This window comes from Ambystoma mexicanum, chromosome 6q, assembly GCF_040938575.1.
Source record: "Ambystoma mexicanum isolate Mex_15411 chromosome 6q, UKY_AmexF1_1, whole genome shotgun sequence".
NCBI lineage: Eukaryota > Metazoa > Chordata > Amphibia > Caudata > Ambystomatidae > Ambystoma > Ambystoma mexicanum.
This window is the reverse complement of record NC_090937.1, coordinates 1,605,389,767-1,605,411,171: the sequence shown is the minus strand read 5'-3', so window position 1 is coordinate 1,605,411,171 and position 21,405 is coordinate 1,605,389,767. Positions and strand designations below refer to the sequence as shown.

General features: G+C 46.1%; 1 pseudogene; it reads right to left on the bottom strand.

Annotated features, from left to right (window-relative positions):
* The window catches only part of LOC138516893 (uncharacterized), a 71,951-nt pseudogene extending 52,823 nt beyond the window's left edge, over positions 1–19,128 (bottom strand).
* Positions 19,129–21,405: the final 2,277 nt, after the last annotated feature.

Sequence of the window (21,405 nt, the reverse complement as noted above, 5' to 3'; positions counted from 1 at the left end):
TGCTATCCTATTCTGTTACACAACTTTCTCTTCATTTCCTTCTGCTAGTTTGCTATAACCTCCTTTCCTGGATTTGTCTGTAGTATTTTCTCTTGTACTGTTTGTAGACCCTTTTGTACAGAGCTTGTCTGTTGGTTCCCATCAGTCAACCTCTGCCCCTTCCCTTGTCTCGTTTCTACATTACAGACACCCATAGCTGCTGTTCCAAGCCATGAGCAAACAGCGTGGGCCTCTGTTATAGCAAACTGTGCAGAAGGCTAGAGTATTTCCTAAGATTAGTGGAATACTCTTTTCCTAGATCTGCATACACCCCAAGAGGGAATTCATTCTGTACCTTTTCCTTTGCTACTCTGGCCTACTCTTCGTTCTCTTTCCTCTCTGCTGTGTGTGTACTTATCTGTCCACTTTATTTTGGCACCCAAACCCTTCTGGGTGTCCTGTGCCACTCTTTATAGAGTGCCATCCCTGACACAAGGTGTGTATTTCTGCTATGAACAATTACTGCATAGCAAAGGTGCTTTACTGTGGTCTCTCTCAGGTACACCAAATGCTGCACAACTCTTGTGAGACTGTGCCAGCAGCCGCTGCCTCTGAGGAATCTAATCTCTGGAACCAATATACTCAGACAACCCAAGAAGGAACCTTTCTGCATGTGTCGGAGGTCTCCCGCTTGCAATTTGGCCTCTGCAGTAACCCTCTCCAAAGTATGGCTTTTCTTTACCTTACCACGACTGCCAGCTTCAGACGCCAACTTTAACAGCTCCCACTTGGCTCTGTTGAGCTCTCAAAATTAATCTGCTAATTTTGGTTGTGTCATAGACCACCTGCTCTCATCTTTTAAGTTAGGATGGCCTAGGACTCCCACTACTTGGCCGAAAATGAAATTAACTGCATTTACACATTGACCAGCACTAACCGTGGTGCCGTTGAATCCCATAACAGTGGTTGGCACATTTGACTTTAATAGGGAACGTTCAAAAGATGTTCTCCCTTTCCCCAAGATGTTTAATGTTGGGCATTGCTAGTGGCTGACATTTGGGTCAATTATAATATCAAAGATGTATGTTTTGGGCATTATGTTATTTTAAACATACCCGTTGTGCATTCTGAACTGATCATGACTTGTTCTTCCATACTGTCTGAAGGTGTCGGCTTACCTTCCCCTGTGTGAGCCTAAGAACACTTTAGGTGGAGCTTTCTTTTCCTCAGTCAGCTAACACTAAGATAGGTAATGTTCTAGCCGCTTGCCCACTCTGATCCTGATAGTGCAAATACAGACATGCCTGCTGTCAGGCTTATCTCCAAGTGTGGTATCTTGAGAGGGTAACTGGCAGTCTTTTCAAGTAGTACGGCCGGGCCTGACCCTGGGTCTGGAGTCAGGCCATTTGTCTGACAGGGCTATGCAACTTCCTGGATTTACCTATGGGCATGGGCTAGGATGGTTGACATTTGCCTCATGAGTAAACGGGCGGCTAAATATTTGTCGATTAAAAAGATCTGGGGCGTTGAGCAGTATTTGGACCTCCATTTGAATGCGAAAGGAAAGAGCACTTTTTCGAAATTAAGACTCGGCATTTTGCTGTAAATGGGGGGAGAACTTGTCTTCGGTCTGGCCCTGCTGCCCTGCTCCAGTGGAGGAAGAGATGCATTTCTTCTATTTTTTTACTTCCCATGCAAGGGAAAGAACCATTGGCTGAAACCAATCTGGTTGTGCCGAGATGTAAAATCTTCTTCTGCTGCGCCTGAATCAGTGAAATGCATTCTTTTATTAGTAGAGATCAAAGCTATTGTAACTTTTTAATGCTTTTAGGAAACAGTGCTGTTTGGCCTAAAGTTTTTAAACTATTTATGATTTTTGTATCTGTTTTATAATTGTTACATTTGTGCTTGTTTTGTGTTATCTTTTATGGTGTGATGTCACCGAAATAAGGATTTTACTTACTTACGTACCTATGGGAACTAAGTTTGAGCAATAACAACTCAAGCTCCAACAGAGCAATGGCAGCGGAAACAGTATACACAATGATGCTGGTTCTACAAAGATAAAGGTCAAGTTTTTCAGTCAAGGGATAACTATCGTATTATATTCTAGGATCTTTATCAATTAGGGAGACGCCTGCATCTCGCTAAACCCAGCCGTTGAAGAGATTTGACACGAACAAGGTCTGTAACTAACATTGGACTACTGCAGTCACAGTCATAAACCATAGTTCCTTCCTGTTTTACTTGTGGTCTATATTTTCTAGTGCACTTGCTTTTTGGAGGGACTAAGCCATTATGAGTACATATCTATTGGTCCTCTGTTGCTATCTTGAGGCAGGAATCTTGTTATGAGCAAAGATGGCAGTACAGAACTTTTGTAGCTCCAAAACAAAGTTGTGAGTTGTGTGTAGTACCCCGCTCACATATGTCTGACTACTTCTTGTGCTTCCAGATCTGGGTACTCCTGGTTTAGATTTTCTGGTGCTCCACAACAGTTCTTGAGGCACTAGTTGCACTTTTCACTGTCAGCAGTAGGTGTGAGAAATCTGACGGTATTCTCCCTCGTACACCCCAGGGACCTTCGGTCCAGGTGGCAAGGAAAGGTCCATCGCTTTTGAATCCTGACCCTGGGGGTGGACTAGCAAGGGAGGATCACCTGGGAAGAGGGTCCTTAGTGATTGGAGAGAGAGTGCCAGAGGGCGAGACACAGTATCCTCACTTTCCTGAAATTGACTTACCCAACTCTGCCTCATCCTTTGTAGGATATTGTTGTCCATAGCCTAATGTTTCCCCTGAAATTACCTAAAGTACTCAGAGGAGGAAGATGCCTCCAAGAGTAGTACACATTACCTATAGGAAACACCACTATAGTACTGGGACACACTTCTATATTACTGGGACGAAGAAGAGGGATTCTGTAAACTACAGGGCTGAAGGTCAGGCATTTCCTGTTAATTGGATTGATTGTGGTCAGGCAATTGAGCCTGAGACTGTACACCTGCAGCCTGTTAGAGGCTCATAGGTGCATAAAAGAGTGAGTAGCAAGACGCCGGCGTGGAGAAGCTGTGGAGAGATAGTCTGTGCGAAGAGGCCAGGGCAAAGTAGCCTGGGCGAGGAATGAGCAGCAGGAGGGCCAGTCCGTGAGAAGCTGGAGGAGACCGAGATGCTGAAGGATGGCCCAGTGAAACAGGGTGTCATTGGGTGGTGAGGGAGTGGTGTCTCCAGGTAGCCGGAGAAGGTGGGGGAAAGTAGCCGTGGAAAGTGTCAGTCCCTTCGCTGTGGCCAAGAACTGCTTGTTTCCCTGAATGGAAGAACAATCCAGAGGCGTCTGAGGGGCAGGCGGTGAGACCCTGACCTCAAATCCCAGAAAGCATCTTACCGAAGAAATCGAAGAAAGGTCTGCTGCAACCGTTGAGTTTCATGAGAATGCGAGGAAACCCAGTGGTGTATGAAAGTGAATGAATTGCATTGTGTCAGAGTGGTCTCATGCGGGCAGTACGTTCTCAAAAGTCTCTGATCGAAATAGAAGACCGAATGGAGACAAATGCAATGTTTGAAATGGATTATGCAGAAACATTGTATCAGAGTAAACAAGCAATCCTGGGGAAGCCAGTGGAGTGTGAGTAAAATGCTGAATGGGCAGAACTAAGCTAAATAAGCCGAGATAAAAACTATAAATGAAAGCTAACCAAGTACAGTATAGAAAAGAGAGACACAGTATCATCAAGGAAGGCAAACCCTCAATCTATGAACTTGTGAATCTTGAACCGCCGCAGAGGCAGAAAGCTGGAAAAGGGCAACTGGTTGCGAGACCTGTAATGGGTGGGGCGATGCAGCCTGTGAACTACACCTAGACTAGGACGCCCCAAGCAGAGTGAAAGCAATTCTGAATTAAGATGAACAGTGTGAGGACTAGTATATGAAGCTTGGAGAAGGGAACCCCTGAGCTCCTTTGGGACATTGTTTTGTGCGCCAGTGCTTGAAGCTTGGGGAAAAGAGCCCCTGAGCTCCTTTGGGACATTGTTTTGTGAACCAGTACCTTATGCTTGGGGAAGGGAACCCTAAGCACCTTTTTGAACTTTTGTATAGTGAAACCAAATGTGCAAAAGGAGGTGGCCTCGAGCCTCCGGGACCCCAGCAACTGCCCCCATGTTGCCAGTGAGCAGTCCTGTAACACAGCAAAATATTAATTTCTAGTTCTGGGGCTTAAAATGTAGGCTTTGCTGCACTCGCATTACACACTGTGTTCTCTCTTCCCACAGGATATGGTTCCATGTGTTAATAGCCCCGCAAAAATATTGTGATACAAAAATATCACCATATTTTTTGAGCGATATTGAGCCATGTACCCTGCAGGGGACAACCCTGCAAACCTCGCATTATTTTTAAATTTGTGGAGGACACCCTTGCAACTTCCGCTCCCACAAATTATCACCCCCAAAAATATCACCTATGGCGAGACAAACGACCATATGTATGGCGATATTTTTGGTGGGGATAATATGTAGGGATACCCAGGATATACTGAAGTGTTATCACCTTACTGCCTTCTAACACTGGTTCCTCCACCGCCAAAGCGAGGTTTACAGCTGTTCAGTGAGCAGTGATTATGCTCTTTGCTGGATGCCGTCTCCTGAAAATCGCCGGCTATTAACCTTAACTGTTTACACCTTTCTGTAGTCTAGAAACAGTCAAATCTGTCACCCTAGATTCCAATGACTTGTTCCTTGCAGACATTGGTAGCAGCTCCTTCCCCGCAGCCTGGTCCTTGCAGACAATCACTAGCATTACGATATGGGAGTCTGCATGCCTTGAGTATGGGAAAGGGCTCATTACTGTCACAGAACCCCCCTCTAGTGTTTACAATGGATTTGACTGCAATAAGGACACTAGTTTGTCAGATTGATTCATTGCTGGAACCCCCAAATCCCTCACATTCGTCGCATAGTGAAAGTTCTCACCCCATTCTCTGTCCAGGAGACACATTGAGGTTCCTGTATTCCACTGGATCTGCATAGTTTCCTGTAGGTATGATTCAGCAGTAGAAACCTACACATCCAGGCCTTCCAGGTGGGTCCCCAACACGGCCATATCTCTTCTTCTTCCCTTCAAGAGCCTTGGCCCCTTCCCAAGGCATGTCTCAACACCTGTAATGGCCCTCTCCACTGTATCAACACCCTTTGTGGGTTTGGTGAACACGGTAGAAACAACTCCCCTTTTTGGCACTTGCCCGTTCTGTCTGCCTGAGGGCTCAGCCCAAATATGTACCATGAAAAAAAAGACCTGCACTCGCCTCCCGCAGCGCAGTCAGAGTCCTCTGGTGGTAGGCGCCCATAGTCCTATGCAGTAGTGTGTAAACTAGTGGCTCAGGTACAGCTTTCAACTCTACTGGCTGGGTCTGGGGCAGCCGGGACCTCCGGCCTCCTAGTTGAGGGTCCTTAAACTGCCCTATGCGGGAATCGAGGAGGGGTCTCCAACACCACTCTGCGTGGCCCTTCAATGGTGTGTACTAGCTACACAAATCATGAGCTTGCCTTCTTCACCCTTCACCCTGCTTCATGCTCTGAACCTCTTTCAGAGAGCCAGCACACCTCAGAAGCCTCAAAACACATGCTCAGAGACCTCCTACCTAAACAACAATTGCCACTATTGGAGATGGCACTGAAACTCCCTGGTGGCACAAGGCACAGCAATATTCCCATAGGGCATGAAGCTGATGATGAAAGCAAAAGCCGTCATTTTTGCTTTTACATGCACAATTTGCCAAATGTTTGCTATACACCCTGCAGGATCATTCTCAGTTTACCTGTCGGCCTATGGTATGTATTCAACTTGTGGGACTTTGTGCATTTCTATTGTGGTAGAATGGGGTGATTAGTGGGTTTAAGGATGCTGTGTTTTTACTATAGACTGCAACTTTTATGAAGCCTTGATTGGACATTTCTTTGTATAGTTACTTACCGCACTGCTAGTGCCTGCCCTTGACCCTTGCTGCCAATATAAAGGCGAAGGGATATATTTCTCTGTCCGTTTTGCATGTATGACTGAAACATCACTGAGCTGATTTGGCGTACACGTTTTGGCAGAGTACATATACCCTTTGCTCTCTCTTCTGCTTTTTCTGGACAGTATTATGGTATCATATGCACACTTTACAGGATGTATCTCTCGTTCCCTATTTCTCCACCTGAATCTAGACCGAAGTACCACACAACAGCCTGGGAAGTAACACTAAAACATGCATTTGTAAAATGATGCTTAGGCACCTTCCCTGTTACAGCCAGGGTTTTAAATCTCCAGAGCTCTGGTTCTCTCCAGGCTTGACTACTGCAACAGCCTCTTCCTTAATCTGCCTCTTTCCTCCCTCCACCCTCTTCAACTAATCCAGAATAAGAATGCAAGACTTATCCTTGTCTTCAAGCCCAGCGACTGGCTTTCTCCAGCCCTAAAATCTCTCCACTGGCTCTCAGTTGCTGCAAGTATCAAATTCAAGACCCTCTGCAACATCCACAAGGCTTTCTGGGGCCTGGGATCACACTTACTCCAACTCTCTCCCTAAATACATCCATGCTATAGCTCTTCGTTCTTCTAGCTCTAACTCTCTGCATATCAGACGCTTCTCTCAGCTGAGAGTGGGGGGTAGATCCTGCTCCTCTCTGTCTTGAGCTGGATCTCCGTACATTCCGGAAGCTTCTGAAGACCTTCCTTTTCTCCTCCTCCTTGCTCCCTCCCCTCGTCGGCTAGTTCCACCAGCCTCTATGTCTGGTGGCCTGGTGTTGGCACTTGAACTGATTTGAGGTAAGCATCCTCGTCCCTAAAAATGCCAAAAATTGTGCTATTTTGAAGTGTAAAACGGACAGGCCCGGCTCCAGGAATTTTTATCTGGGTGGGCAGGTTTGTGATCGAGGGGGCCAAACTTTCCTCAGATTCATAATCTGGCCAAAAATGTCTTCCTGGATCTGAAAAATCAATTTGCCCTTAATTTACCCTTTTAAGGTCTTTAGTCTGTTAAACTGCTTAAGGCAGAAGCCTGGATTCAAACCCAGGTTGTTAGGACCAGGATTGACATATTTACCTGCAAGACTACTTGAATGCCTTGAATGCCTGATAAAGATGCTTGTTGGGATTGCACTCCCTGGCAGATTTAAGCCAAATGAATTCTTGGGTAAGGCTGACAGATGGTCCCGGGTAATGGGGCATGGGTGTGGAGCTTATGGTGGGAGTCGTTAATCTCTGTCATGAGTGCAACAAATGTTGCATGTTTTTGAAGTTGTCTTCTTCTACTATTGGAGCTGTGAGTTTAGATGTATGACTCAGCCTGTTCACCTCATCAGGTTTTGCTGACATGAGGTGATTTGCCCAGGTTCACTCAATTTGTTCAAATGGGAAACCTGCTCTCGCCTTCCACTTGCTCATCCCAAAATCACAGGCTCTCCAGTACCCCTTCATAGTCTTCTGCTCCTTCTTCCTTTTTCTCCTTTGTTTCCTTCCATAAGCTCCCTCACTACTTTCAACTGCCATTGGCTACTCACTTCATCTTCCATATGCTCCCCATCTCCATATGGAAAACGTTTGCCAAAAATTAAAAATGAAAGCTGTATACTGCCCTTAACAAGAGTTGAGAGATAAAACCCAATTATTCATGCCCTATGAAATATGTTTTGTATCTTTTTTCAACATACTGCTATAATTGAGATATAAAAAAACAGTACAGAGCAAAAGAGAAGCAGAAGAAATTGTGTGGCAATATCACCCGCTGTCACCTTCCATCAGCTCCCCCTGACTGCCATTCCCACCCTTCCCGCCACATGTCTTCTTGTCCTGGCTGTGGAGAATCGAGGATGGTGCCACCCCCTCCACTGCAGGGGCTGAGCAACGAGGATGCCAGTACGTATTCATGAATACTGTGGCAACTCCCAGGAGCCAAACGTAAGAGGTGCTTTTGGTCCAGCCATATTCTTGGGAAAGACAGCCCCTCCTCCTCTATAAATATTGAAGCAAGGAATAGGATATTTAGTTTCTTACAAATGACATTTTGTAGAATAACATTGTATTTTTGTTGCAATTTTGCAGCTAATTTTAATTGAGTTGAGGGTGTGTGGGAGTGCTAGCATGCAGGTGAGAGTGGGATCAGGAGGTAGACAGTGGAGGTTGAAGGGTTTACGGCCTCCTGGCATCACTCCCGGTTGGATGTGGCAGGAAAGAGGGGCCGCCGCTCCCATGCTACTCCCTATACATCATTGTCTGGTATATACTGTTTCTTTACTGTTTATAATATGCAATTGTCCATGATGACGTCCTAGTTGACATGTTTACTTTGCTATTTTAAATGTCACAATTTTGATCAATAAATGTGGCTTTATATTTTCCAAAGAAAGATGTGTGTATGTCTCCTTGGCTAGCCCTGACCCTGACCCCCGCGCTGTCCATCTATTAACCCATACTGCAAACTGGATCACTTCTAATTTTGGCAGGAAGCACACAGTGAGATTAATTGATTTTCCCAGGATTACACGCTTTGGTTACGTGGTAAAGCCAGAATGTCATCATAGCCTGAAATGCAGGTACTAGACCACACATCTTCCCAGCTAAAGTTGGTACAAATATGTATTGAAGTTTGGTTTTAAATACCTAAAATATAACAATTCTGGGTCTTTGCACACAAGTCACTTTTTGTACAGATTTTGAAATGGTACTTATACCCTGCTTATCATAGCTGTTACTCTGTATATAAATTACACCTTAAGTGATAGGGCTGATTTATAGGAAAGATATTTTGTTATGAATTGCATACTTTTATACAAATGATTGTAAGCCATGAAAATAAAAAAAATGTAATTTGTAAGTTTGTAAATTCATGTATTTGATTTTTCTCTTTACTTTTCTTTTTACATTTATTTAGTTTCTTTCTTTGCTGGCTTTTTTGTAAAGGTTTGTAATAATCCATAAACAATAACAAATAATAATGCTCACTTTTATACAGATTGCTTTAAAAAATGCACAAGTCACATGATAAATCAACCCGTCCATGTGTTCATCACTGTAGAATCGGGTTGATGAAAAAGAGTATTGGGGCAATTTTGTTTTGAATCCTATATTGCATAGAGGGGACTGCTACTGTTTGCACTTCTTTGCAAAAGGGCCCCTAGAGGCAATTTCAATTGTTTCTACAAAGTACTGGAAAAGTAAATAGCAAACATAGACAAAATCGCCTTCTCACTTCACTTTTGCACTATGTGTCTGTAAAAGTATAAATCTCTCCCACAATTAACGATTTGGAATCTGTTTGCTTTTACCAATAAAGGTACAATCATAGGTGGCAATTTTCCAAGTCCTGTGGAGTGGGAAAAGTGGCGGTAAAATGATTTTTGATTGTAGCTTTATTTTCCCTTTTCTGACTGGAAGCCTATAAGCTCCAGAATGCCAATTAATCTGAATTTACACTAAATCCCACACAGGCACACAGTGAAATGAAATGCATAACATGGTCATTGTTTCACACAGCTTTTTCTGTACCCCCATCATTTCTAATCACCCAACAGCCACACTTAAATAGCTTATTAAAAGCGTATTTAAAGGAAAAAGTGCCCTTTATCACTAATCACTTCCTGTTCTAAATAATCTGCATCTGATACATATTAAAAAGATAAGGCATCACTGGTAGGACCTATGCAGCCCTGACTGACTTGGAGGGGAGAAAGACAGAGCAAGGGGGCCCCACAGACATTTGTCCATTGTCTGACTGTTAAATCCACCTCTGATTTCACTCTGCAGGAAATATTTCAGTACCCTTTTTTAAAATTTAACAGATGTGCACAGTTTATATGTTGACAGAAACATATTACGAAATGCTCTTTTCTTGAGTTATTTTCAAGGTTTCATGATCAATCGTCTTAGAGACAATTTTTTTTGGGGGGAAGTGGGAACAATCCTCCAAGTTTGAGTCCCTAGGCATTGCATACAAGGCTCCCACATCAGGGCATATATACTATCACCTAGGGAGATAAACTGAAACCAACACATATTGGCAAAGCCAACAGGTATGGCTTTTGAATAAACATGGCAAAGGCATTTGCCAGGCACTGTCATACGGGTACCACCTGGCAATAAGGTGGAACCATGTAGAAAATTGTGCGAGTACCTAGGCATATGATGTAATTGTCTGGAAAATGCCTGTGTAATACTTATACACATGTCAAAATGGTTTACTTTGCGATTGCTTGTTTTAGGATTTCAGTGCAAGGATTTTTTATCACAACAGGAGCTCATTTACAGAGGCAATTAAGTCATTGAACACACAAAAGAATGCTTGGATATAACAGAAGCAGGCCCAATACAGCACAGTGTTAGATTTTACTTTGTGACAGAGCTAGCTCAAAGAGAACCCAAGAGGATATGTTTCAGCAGGGAGGGGCAGGTAGTTGACGGGAATACCAAAGATATTAACATGGCAATGGATGGGTAAATGACCAAACACGTCCATTGAATGTGTATCCCTCCTAACATCCTTTCTCCAGCCTATCTGTGGTCCAATGCAATTGTTCTGGCTTACACCTAATAGCCTACTTCAACGCCTTACATCAAATGACTTTGATTTTACTACTCTCTCCCCTCCCGAATTACATTGTTCTTACTACCAACCTGATTGTTTCACTTATACTCAAGTAGTTCATGCAGCAGAATATATACTTTGAACGGAATTTATAAGGGCTCTCAGTCTGATGGATGTAAGTCTCCGAATCAATCTTAACCACTTCCATTTCTTCGGTCAGGCTTCCATACCGTTATTTACAAATCAGCCTTGGCCTCCCTGCCACTAATCTGAGCAGCCCTGCCCAAATTGCTGGACCGCAAAGCCTAAAAATGCGTGCAGTATCTTCCGTTCCAGTGAACGTAATTTGTCAGGGTCCTCGGCCGTTTATATACCTGGTGTAGAAATCTGTGTCCAAGCATCATCATTTGCCATTTATTGTTTTCTACAGGGAACCATCTTATTAGGCATGATTGGAACAACAGTTATATTCCCACACATAAAAACCTCCATTCAATTATAGAAATCTACTTTATAGGTTTGAAACAATAGCTACCATATAAATGAGAGGTTTGAAATGAAAGTAAGATTAAAAGTGCAGTTAAAAAAGCAACGCAGGATCTTGCTAGATAGTTGTAACCTGCCTGCTTGAGCAAGTGTGCTACCTTACTTAGAGGTGTGAATGCCCTCCATATCCCAGGTAATTTCTGCTTTCATGGCCGTGGGGCATAAATCATTGTTCAGAGCAAGCAAACAGATCCTGACTGAGCCTCCTGTGGTTAAGCCCCTCAGAATGCTAACTATAACATTCCCCCAGCCTATTTTTACCCCTTTAGTCTCCCCCTCCACGTCCCAGTGGCCGTTAACATTTTTTTAATTTTTATTGCATATAGTTAAAATACATTCAACCTTTTGATAAAAAAAAAAGGAAGAAAACTTCAAACCATTGACATGCCCTCCGTTCTAGCAGGGCTAGACTGACCCAACAGGACACCGTCCCCGGTAGGCCTCTGGCCATAGGGCCTCTTTTCTTGGGGGAAGGATACATGGGGACTCAAAATTAAACTATAACTCGCCATTCGGGGATATGTATCCATACAGGCCAGCCGGGGTGTGTCCATTCGCTGCATGATTTGTTTGCCTGCCAGGCCAGCCCCAGCCCATGGATTTTTGGGCTTGCGCTCTCGTCGCACTAGGGTGCGTGCACATTGAAACTGCCCGTGCCCTAGCATGCTCTGTGCTGTCGAGTCGCATGCGCTGGTGTTGTTGGGCCTGTGATTGAACGTGCCATTTCCACCTGAGAGACACTGCCGACAGACAGTCTGAGTGCTGTGCTGGTACCGGGCCCATGCCGTGTGCTGTGCCCGTGTTCACAGTGTGCTCTGACAGATTCATGAAAGACAGCCAACCAACCAGGTGAGGCTGGCCGCACTGCCTCCATCAGCAGACAGCAGCGGGTGACCCAAGTGAGGCTGTGGCTGAGAGCAGCTGATGGCAGTAGCCAGACCTGAAAAGTAAGGGATTATGTGTACGTGCATGGCCCTCTCCCATTCTGCGAGTGCTTCTGACCTTCACTCTCCCCCTATGCGGTAAAACTTTTCCAATGTGCTGTAATATTTTCTAGCCATCATGCTACAATGTTTTCCTTGTGTTGCTATCCTGCCTGCAAGTGCTGAACTTTTTCTTACTGTGATTCCATGGACTGTAATATTCTCCACCTCTGCTGCAATGTGTTCCCCCTGTGCTGTAATCATTAACCGGCCGGGTCGTGTAATATGTTCGAATATGTTCTCCATGAGCTCTAACATTCCCCTTCCTGTGCTTTAATGTTACCTGCCTGAGCTATACTGTAAAACAGCACCCGGTTTACCTAATATCTGCTCCTTGTGTGGTGATCCCCTGGCCCCGAACTGAATGGGGATGGTTATCAGGGTGTCGTGCGAATACTGGCAACCTGTAGACCTATTAAAATGCACTTCAGCTCTGCTATGCAAGACCAAACTAAACTGCTAATCCAGTACTGCCACTCACACCCACCTCTACAAATACAAATGTACCTTACCATGAGCTAAAAAGCCCCTTCCCATGTCATTATAGAGGCTGACACACTGCTGTGCTAATGCACCTCTTCCCAATCCTGACCTCCCACCCCCCGCAATTCCAGTACATTAGAGACATACACTGCTCTGCCAGTGTGCCTCAGCACTGACCTCCATTGACGCCTGCTGTTCCATTACAGCAATTAACGCAAAGCTCATCTGACTGTCACTACTACTCCACCCTTACCAGCAGTAACCCCATTGCTTCTATTACAGCTATTCACAAAACTGTGCTAATGGACCTCAATCCTAGCCAGCAGCAACCACTGTTGTTCCAGAACAGTGGCTCGCATAAAGCTCTACTAATGAACCTCAATCCTGGCTAGCTGCAACCTATGTTCCATTTCAGTGGCTCACACACATATCTGCCAATGGACCCTCCATCCTGGCCTGCAACACCTCCTGTTGTTCCACTACAGTCAGTGCCTACTTCACACGCAGCTCTACCAGTGTAACTCAACCCTGGCTAGAAGCAACCCCCATTCTTCCATCACACTCACGCTCACAAAGCTCTGCCAATGCACCTCAATCCTGGCCAACTGCTGCCTGATCTTTCATGCTTGGTGGTGAGGTCTGCATGCCGCCGGAGTTGGCTCTGATAACCAGGTCTAAGGTTATGCTGTTTCTAGACAGGGAGGAGTTGTGTATGTGGGAGGTTGGAGGGGGTGTTACAGCATCCCCCTCTGCCAGCCCCTTATCTTATCCGGTTGTATTTTGGGTGCCTTAACATGGCATCTCTGCTTCTGGGCCCCTCTGTCTCTGCGAGAACAATAACAAATTCCGGTAATTCCAAACTTTCTCTGGCTGCAGAGGGGGGGCTGCAGGGCGTGCAAATGATGGCTCGGGCCCGCAGGTGGCACTACGCAAGGTGCTGACTGCCTTGTGCTGTAACATTTTCAGTGGGGGCGGTGTGCTCTCCTAGTGCTGTACTCTTCCAGCCACATGCTGTAAAAGTCTCACTGTCTGCTGCAGCATCCACTTCCTGCTGTAACATTGGCCTCTTCTGCTGGTACAGTCGCGCCCTGTGGTGTGCACCTCTGTTTCTGTACTTTAACGCCCCCACCCTGTGTTCTGTAATATATCAGTGTGGTGTGATTTCCCAAAAACACCTGCACTAAATCTCTCCTAGCTCAGCAATCGTCGGCTAGTACTTTATGCCTTGCCCACCCCCTTGCTCCACACACTCTGTCCTCCCCTCCACCTCCCCAATCGGACTGTGATGGTAATTTCATATCTGCTTGGGCCGATTCAAGGGTGCCTGCCTGCATATGCTGTTTTCTTCTCGCTGCGCTGAGCACCCCACCCCACAGCTTGCACATGCTGTTTAATCCTCCAGCCCACCACTGTTCGATGGTTCCCCTGGTGTGTAAAACCCCAGCCCCATGCTGGAATATTTCTTCTGCATAAGAAAAATTCTATTCCATATTATGTAATTCCTTTGTCCTGCATGAAGCCAGCCCTGTTCTGTAGCATGACCTACCCATTATTAAACAAACAAAAATGGGTGCCCTGATGGACTGGCAGAAGAACGGGCAAAAGTAATGTTAGGAACACACAAAGGGGACTGCTTCCGGTGTTGGTATTAGTGTGGTTATTGATTTTTTACCACCCATGACATAATATGTATTTGTGCCAAAATCGTCCAGTCCTGTGATGTAATATTTCACCCTCTGCTTTAACAATCACATTTGCCATCACACCCCCATGCTGTCGGATTCCTCTGCTGTAATATTCACTACAGGCTCTCTTATCCACATCTCTGTGCTGATTTTTATTAGTTTGGGCTTCTAGATGGCGCTTGCACCAGCTATAAATCAAAACTATTGCATTAAAGTATAGATGGGGAGAAATCAGCTATTAGGAGGGACACCCAGCGTGTAGGTGTTGTTTGGTTATTTGCTCACCCGTTGACTGCCCATGATAATCTCTATGGCTATTCCCACCCAGTACTCGTCCCTCCCTGCCAAAAACACCTCCTCCAGAGAACTTTTTAACTTTGCTTTAATCAAGCCTCACCATCAAACTTTGCACTCAAAGTGCCTGCCAGTATTTTGTCGAAGCAGCCTTCTGAGACTTAATGACTTAATTGGAGTTGTAAACCTACTACTGGTGTAATAAAAATGTCTTCACCAGGTCTGCTTTTAGCCACTCGATTTATAAGCAATTTGCATGCCCTTCACTTAAGTCCTGTTAAAAATAAACATTGGTAAAGCCAGCAGTTTTGGCTTGTCTATAAATATTAGGCATTTGCCAGGCACTGCTTATAGGTGCCTAGGTACTCACACACCATTTTGCATCTGCTACCATTAATGGCCACTTAATACCAATACGGCGGTTCTTGGAAATTGCGCTTCCCATGCCTACACAAACTGTTGGCATTGCCAATGATTGTTCTCAATATGATGGAATCGACTAGCCCTATTTTGCAGTAGTGCCCCTTGGTGCAGTTATATTTTACTGTGCACAAATATTGCTCGCTCGTACAGCGAATAATGGGGCCACTTTGATCACATTTTTCAGGGCCTATTCTGGTTCCCAGTCTGGCCCTGCTTTCTAGGGGGGCCAGGGGCTGGCCTTGGCAGGGCCTGCCCCCCCTACCCCTCCTGCTGGAGCCGGGCCTGGTAAAACACAGAGTTCTGCCGCCATGAAATCCTAACAAAAGGGTTGTGCTTGTATATCTGCAGGCCAAAGTAAAAGCCTGGCTTCATGGTCCCCAGGACATTCCCCATGTCTGTTTCTTTCAAGCCTTATCATTTATTACTGGGCTGGCACAGACACAAGTGCGAAATGGGGAGTGCTAAGGCCTCCTCCCCTCTTTGTGAAGTCACAGCTCACTGGGAAGAGGGCTTTACCACCCTAAAGCCCCTCATCCTGTGAGTTTACTACATAAACCTGTTTATGTAGTAACTGTTACTTACGAAATCAGTGTGTTAATAATCCATGCTTGGAAATGCTATCCACAAAATGCTTTTGGAAATAGTGACTTTTGCGTTGTTAAAATAATAGTGCAGTACAGAAGGTATGACATTTTCAAACATAAGGGTGGTGTAATTGTTTTACTTACTCCTTGATTTCAGGAATAAGGGCTGTTTAAAATGAATGTTGAAAACGAGGAAAGGGGTGTTGTAAAAGAGCATGGGTGCAACATCAGACTGAGCGTGCCACCACCCGGTCTGGTGCCCTATTTCCCTCAGAATCCTTATTAGGGCCGGTCCTCCTTCCGCCAGCCTCCCCCTTACCCCTTACCAGCACTTGCCCTCGGCACCCGTCCCTGACCATCCTACTGAGCCTGGTCCACCTGCCCTCCCTGGCACTAGTTGAACCTATCCCCTTGCCTTAGCACTTGGCCTGCGGGGCCTCCGTTAGCACTTTCGCAGTGCCTTGGCTATTACCCCTCCCCCACCCCCTTTTGCACTTCTCCCTCCCCCGCCCCTTGCACTCCCTGTTATTGCACTTGCACGATCCTAATATCACAAGGCCTGGTAGGGCCGTCACTGTTATTTTCTCCCCTGTACCTCCCCCCGCTTGTCGTGTGGTGCCTGGAAATACTTTTTGATGTATAGGCGCAATACAAATGCTAAATAAATACCAAAGGTGGTAGTGCAAGTGAATGCCACACGCACAATGTGGTATTTTGCCTTGAAAATCGGCCAATGTTTACCTCTAAACTGTAAGTGGAAGTAAAATGTGTACTATCCGCAGACGTTTTTAATAGTATTTTCCATTTACAGGTTAGAAAGTACACTCACTTCACATCTTTCTGAATCCGGACATTAGAAGAGCGCATCCTCTGTCCACCTTTGCCCTGAAATGCATACACTAGTCTGAGTCAATCATTGTGTTCATTAACATAAAACGTACAGTCATGCGATGCACCGCTACTTTACACTAGATTCCTATCCTCAGAATAACGTTGGAAATTGAAAGTAAAACAAAAATATTTGAAGTGCAGCGGTATTCCGGGAAAATCACTACAATTCACAGTGGTAATGCTGTAATGGGGCAGATTAGTTGGATTATATCACCAGAAAATCCGCCCAGGTTGTAACGAAGTCCTGAATAAAGCTCTGACAAGGTTTTATAACCCAACTATTCTAGTTGATTCACAATCTCTTGACTTCCACTTGCTGCACTGTTCGTCCCTATCCCCAGTGTGTTCCTTTTGTAGCGCTTCGAAGTGTCTTGCCCACCTAAAAGTGCCGCAAGCACACTTGGGAATAGCCTTACCCAGTGTTTCACATATACTTCAGTTGCCCTGGTAATTCACTGGCGGTATCGCTGAAGGGCAGGCGGAGCCTACATTGACTCTCCCGTTTGAATGAGGCATCGAATGGAGACAGTGTAGGCGGTACTTCACAGAGCATGAACTCACTGACCCTCTCACTTATTTCACTTACCACAACCCTTGCACGCATGTGGTGCGGTTTATAATACCGTTTAATAAATTCATTAATACATTTACAATGATTGCAAATTAGATGCCCCCCTGTCTCATCTAATAAGTATGTTCCATCTTTGCTCCAATTGTTACCCTATTGCACCAACCATATACTCTGGCCTCTGTGCCACTCACCCATATTATGCCAACCTAGCACGCACTTCTGTGGTGCTCCAGACTATTACCCTCTTGCACTGATTGGTTACAGGTTCAAGGTCCTATGCCCCTCTCCTCATTGAGTTGATCACAGAGTGGCTGCAGCCCCCCCTCTACAGCATTTGCTGCTGCCCCTTGTCTCAGTATCCGCTAGGCCTATGGGAGTAACCGTAGAGCGTTTCCTGTATGCCCCTCTCCCCTACAGCACTTATGGAATATCCTGGCCTCTGTGCCTATCTCCCTTATTGCCCTGACTACAGAGACTGACCCCAGTGACAATATTCACACTTATTTTAATGTCAGAGCTTAGCCTGAGTTCCACCGTCCTCTACTCCTCTGGCTGCTGACCCTGCTATGTGCAGCCATCTCTTTCATGGCTTTAGTTACAGAGAATTGCCCCAGTGCCCTCGCCCCTATTGCCCTGACTGCAGAGCCTGGCTCCTATGTCCCCTCTCCTTGATCTTTGTAATTACAGAGCCTAGCATCAGCCCCCCCACCCTAACCCCCACACCTTATTTACATACCCTTGGGTCTATGCCCCTCTCTATTTGTTCAATTACAGAGCATGACTTTGGTGACCTTCTCCTCAGTGCCCCTTTCCCTTTCTTCTCTGAAGGTGGAGGACCCTAGCTTCAGTTCCCCCTCCTCTATCACTGTATTTACACACCTGGCTTCTATTCCCCCCTCCTCTATCTTTTTAATTACAGGGCCTGCCTCCAGATGCCCTCTCCCCTATTTCTCTGAAGGTAGTCACTGCCCTCAGTGCCCCTCTCCCCTGTTTCTCTGAAGGTGGACCCTAGCTTCAGTGCCCCTCTCCCCTGTTTCTCTGAAGGTGGACCCTAGCTTCAGTGCCCCTCTCCCCTGTTTCCCTGAAGGTAGTCACAGCCCTCAGTGCCCTTCTCCCCTGTTTCTCTGAAGGTGGACCCTAGCTTCACTGTCCCTCTCCCCTGTTTCTTTGAAGGGAATCACTGCCCTCAGTGCCCCTCTCCCCTGTTTCTCTGAAGGTAGTCACAGCCCTCAGTGCCCCTCTGCCATATTCCCCTGAAGGTAGTCACTGCCTTCTGTGCTTTCTCCCCTATTTCTATAAAGGGAGTCACTGCACTCAGTGCCCCTCTCCCTTTCTTCTCTGAAGGTGGACCCTGGCTTCAGTGCCCCTCTCCCCTGTTTCTCTGAAGGTAGTCACAGGCTTCAGTGCCCCTCTCCCCTGTTTCTCTGGAGGTAGTCACTGCCTCAGTGCCTCTCTCCCCTGTTTCTCTGAAGGTAGTCACAGCCTTCAGTGCCCCTCTCCCCTGTTTCTCTGGAGGTAGTCACAGCCTTCAGTGCCCCCCTCCCCTGTTTCTCTGGAGGTAGTCACTGCCCTCAGTGCCTCTCTCCCCTGTTTCTCTGGAGGTAGTCACTGCCCTCAGTGCCCCTCTCCCCTTTTTCTCTGGATGTAGTCACTGCCCTCAGTGCCCCTCTCCCCTGTTTCTCTGGAGGTAGTCACTGCCCTCAGTGCCTCTCTCCCCTGTTTCTCTGAAGGTAGTCACAGCCTTCAGTGCCCCTCTCCCCTGTTTCTCTGGAGGTAGTCACAGCCTTCAGTGCCTCTCTCCCCTGTTTCTCTGGAGGTAGTCACTGCCCTCAGTGCCCCTCTCCCCTGTTTCTCTGGAGGTAGTCACTGCCCTCAGTGCCTCTCTCCCCTATTCCTCTGAAGGTAGTCACTGCACTCAGCATTTTCACGAAGACAGATATTGTGAGTTTGATTTTATTTTTCAGTTACCTAGTTTAAGAAGTACATTGGAAATAAATCAAAAAAGTAAAATGCCAAGTGACTGTCAGGATAAAATATTGCCATCATTTACCAGACTTCGACATGGTTGGTCCGTATCTCGTCTCGTCGGTCTTCTCAGAGGAATTACTGCACAGCGAGGTGGGCTGGTTGCCAGTGTGTGCTGTAAGGTGTATTATGCGGTATTTATAGAGAGAAATGCACCATTAATTAGGCAAGGGTGTCAAGTTTCAGCGTGTGAACCCAAGCACGCGCTCCATGAGGCGCTGACCCCTCCAGGCCTGAGAGCACACATTCGCTGCTACCGACAGAGAGTCACGATGTTTACGTGTGACCGAGCCGGCATGACTTTCATTGCTGGTGTCCTGCTCAGGGCTGGGATTCGCAACAATCAAGTCGATCTGCTCAAGATGGTAATACCTGTGCCGCCTTTGCATCCCATGCTTCCGTGTGTGTGTGTGTGTGTGTGTGTGTATGTATGTATGAGATTTACAACGCCATCCCTGGCTGGGAGCAGTGGGGTGCAGCCTGGGAGGGGCGGGGGGCAATGGTAACTGATGTACCTGGGATGGGGAAGGGCAGAAGGGAAGGTGGAACTGCCAGAGGTGAGGGACAATAGGATGGAGTAGTGTCTTCCGGTCTTTCCTGAAGTGTAGGGAGGAGAGTGGGTGGTCAACCTGATCTGCATTGGTAACTTGCTCCAGGGACAGGCTGTGTAGCAGTGAAAGGCCTTGCCTTGAAAGTTGCTGAAATAGGGCTCCGAGCTGCTCTGGGCCAATCTCTGTTGCTCTTTTGAGTTGATTAGAGCAGACGTGTGTGCTGGTTCCATCTTGCACTTACCATCCACATGTCCTCAATTCCTATTCCACACAAACTATGATTACGAGCATTTCGAAGCTGGCTGGTGTATGTTTTAGTTTTGGCTATTAGGTACTAGTGCTTTACAGTACAGCTAAGGAGAAATGGCATATGAGGCGCGACACAAGGCTTGCACGTGCTGTTTGGTAAAAATCAAGCCGGCAGCACTTGTGGCGGTACGCTGTGTGTTCTCGCCACGCTTCCAGCCATCTGATTGGCTGAAAATGTTGATTGCCCCACGTGAATTTTTAGTTTTGGCTATTAGGTGATGTTTCAGTGCCACTTGTTATGTTATGTTATGCTATGTTAAGGGATATTTATACCATGCGCGGATTGGTCCCCTGGTGCTATGGTTAGTAGAACTGAGAGGGAGAAAAGAGCAAAAGAGCTGTGATGTGCTGTTGGCTGCTCCAGTTTGGTTTACACCGTTTGCTGAGCTTTGGTGTGTTTTTCGGTTGGTAGCCATCATGTGCTGTTGTGCGAGGCTATGTGTGGTTCGTTTTGTTGTTGCACCTTGTGAGTGTTGTTTGGTTATTTACCCACCATTGCCTTTCCATGTCTGCCTTCAGTCCGTTGATTTATAAGCACTATGTGTGTCTTTCACTGAAGTCCTGTTAAAAACAAGCATTGGCAAAGTCAACAGTTTTGGCTTGTGGCTAGATAGTAGGTATTTGCCAGGCACTGCTATTAAATGCCCGGGTACTTGCACCATTTTGCAGCTACTACCATCGATGGCCAGTTAATACCACTAAGGTACTTACTGGCTGCCAAATGCCTTCCCCATGCCTACACAAAAGACAAAACTATTATATGGCCAATAGAATACAGCATTTCCAAAATGCATGTGGGAAAGTGGTGAGGGTGTGTGCCAACATGCTGAGAACAAGTGACGGCAACATTAAGAACACCAACACGTGTTGCGTAGAAATAATTACGCTAATGCTGCCATATCACACTGAGCACATTTGGGCTGAAAACCACCCCAGCACTTTTTTCAGCTCTTCTGTGCCTCTCTGGCTGCAACACAGGAACCCCCCAGACTTGCTACGATAGAACTTTCAGCATTTTAAATAAAAGGCCTGTTTCCCGGCAGCAGTGGAAGGGTTTAGGGGTCACAAGGCCTATTGGTGCAAGATGAAGACTCGGGGTGTAAGGTCTGGCTATCCTTCTGTCAGTGTCAGGGTTACAGGACAGGTTATGATTAAGGTCATGGAATGGCGACTTTAGGGTCCGTTCTTCTGGGTGGCGCAGAGAAAGAAGCAAGGACTTAAATAAATCTCCCATATGATGCTGTTATAGTGTGCTGGCTCAGTGTGTAACCAAAACACCCTCCTGCAACTCTGCTGTCAGGGACTGTGCATTTTTTTACTTTTCCAGCGTTGGGCCTCATTACAAGTGTGGCAGTTCGGAAATAACGTTCCGGTAATTCCTATTACCAGCACTCTTTCCGGACCGTAGCACTACGAGAGGCAATGCCGGTAACAACAGTGCTGATAACAGTGCACACTGTGCTACCATTGCCGGTGGCACATTGAAATCAAACAACGTGACCGCCCGGAAGCAGCGCTGAAAACAC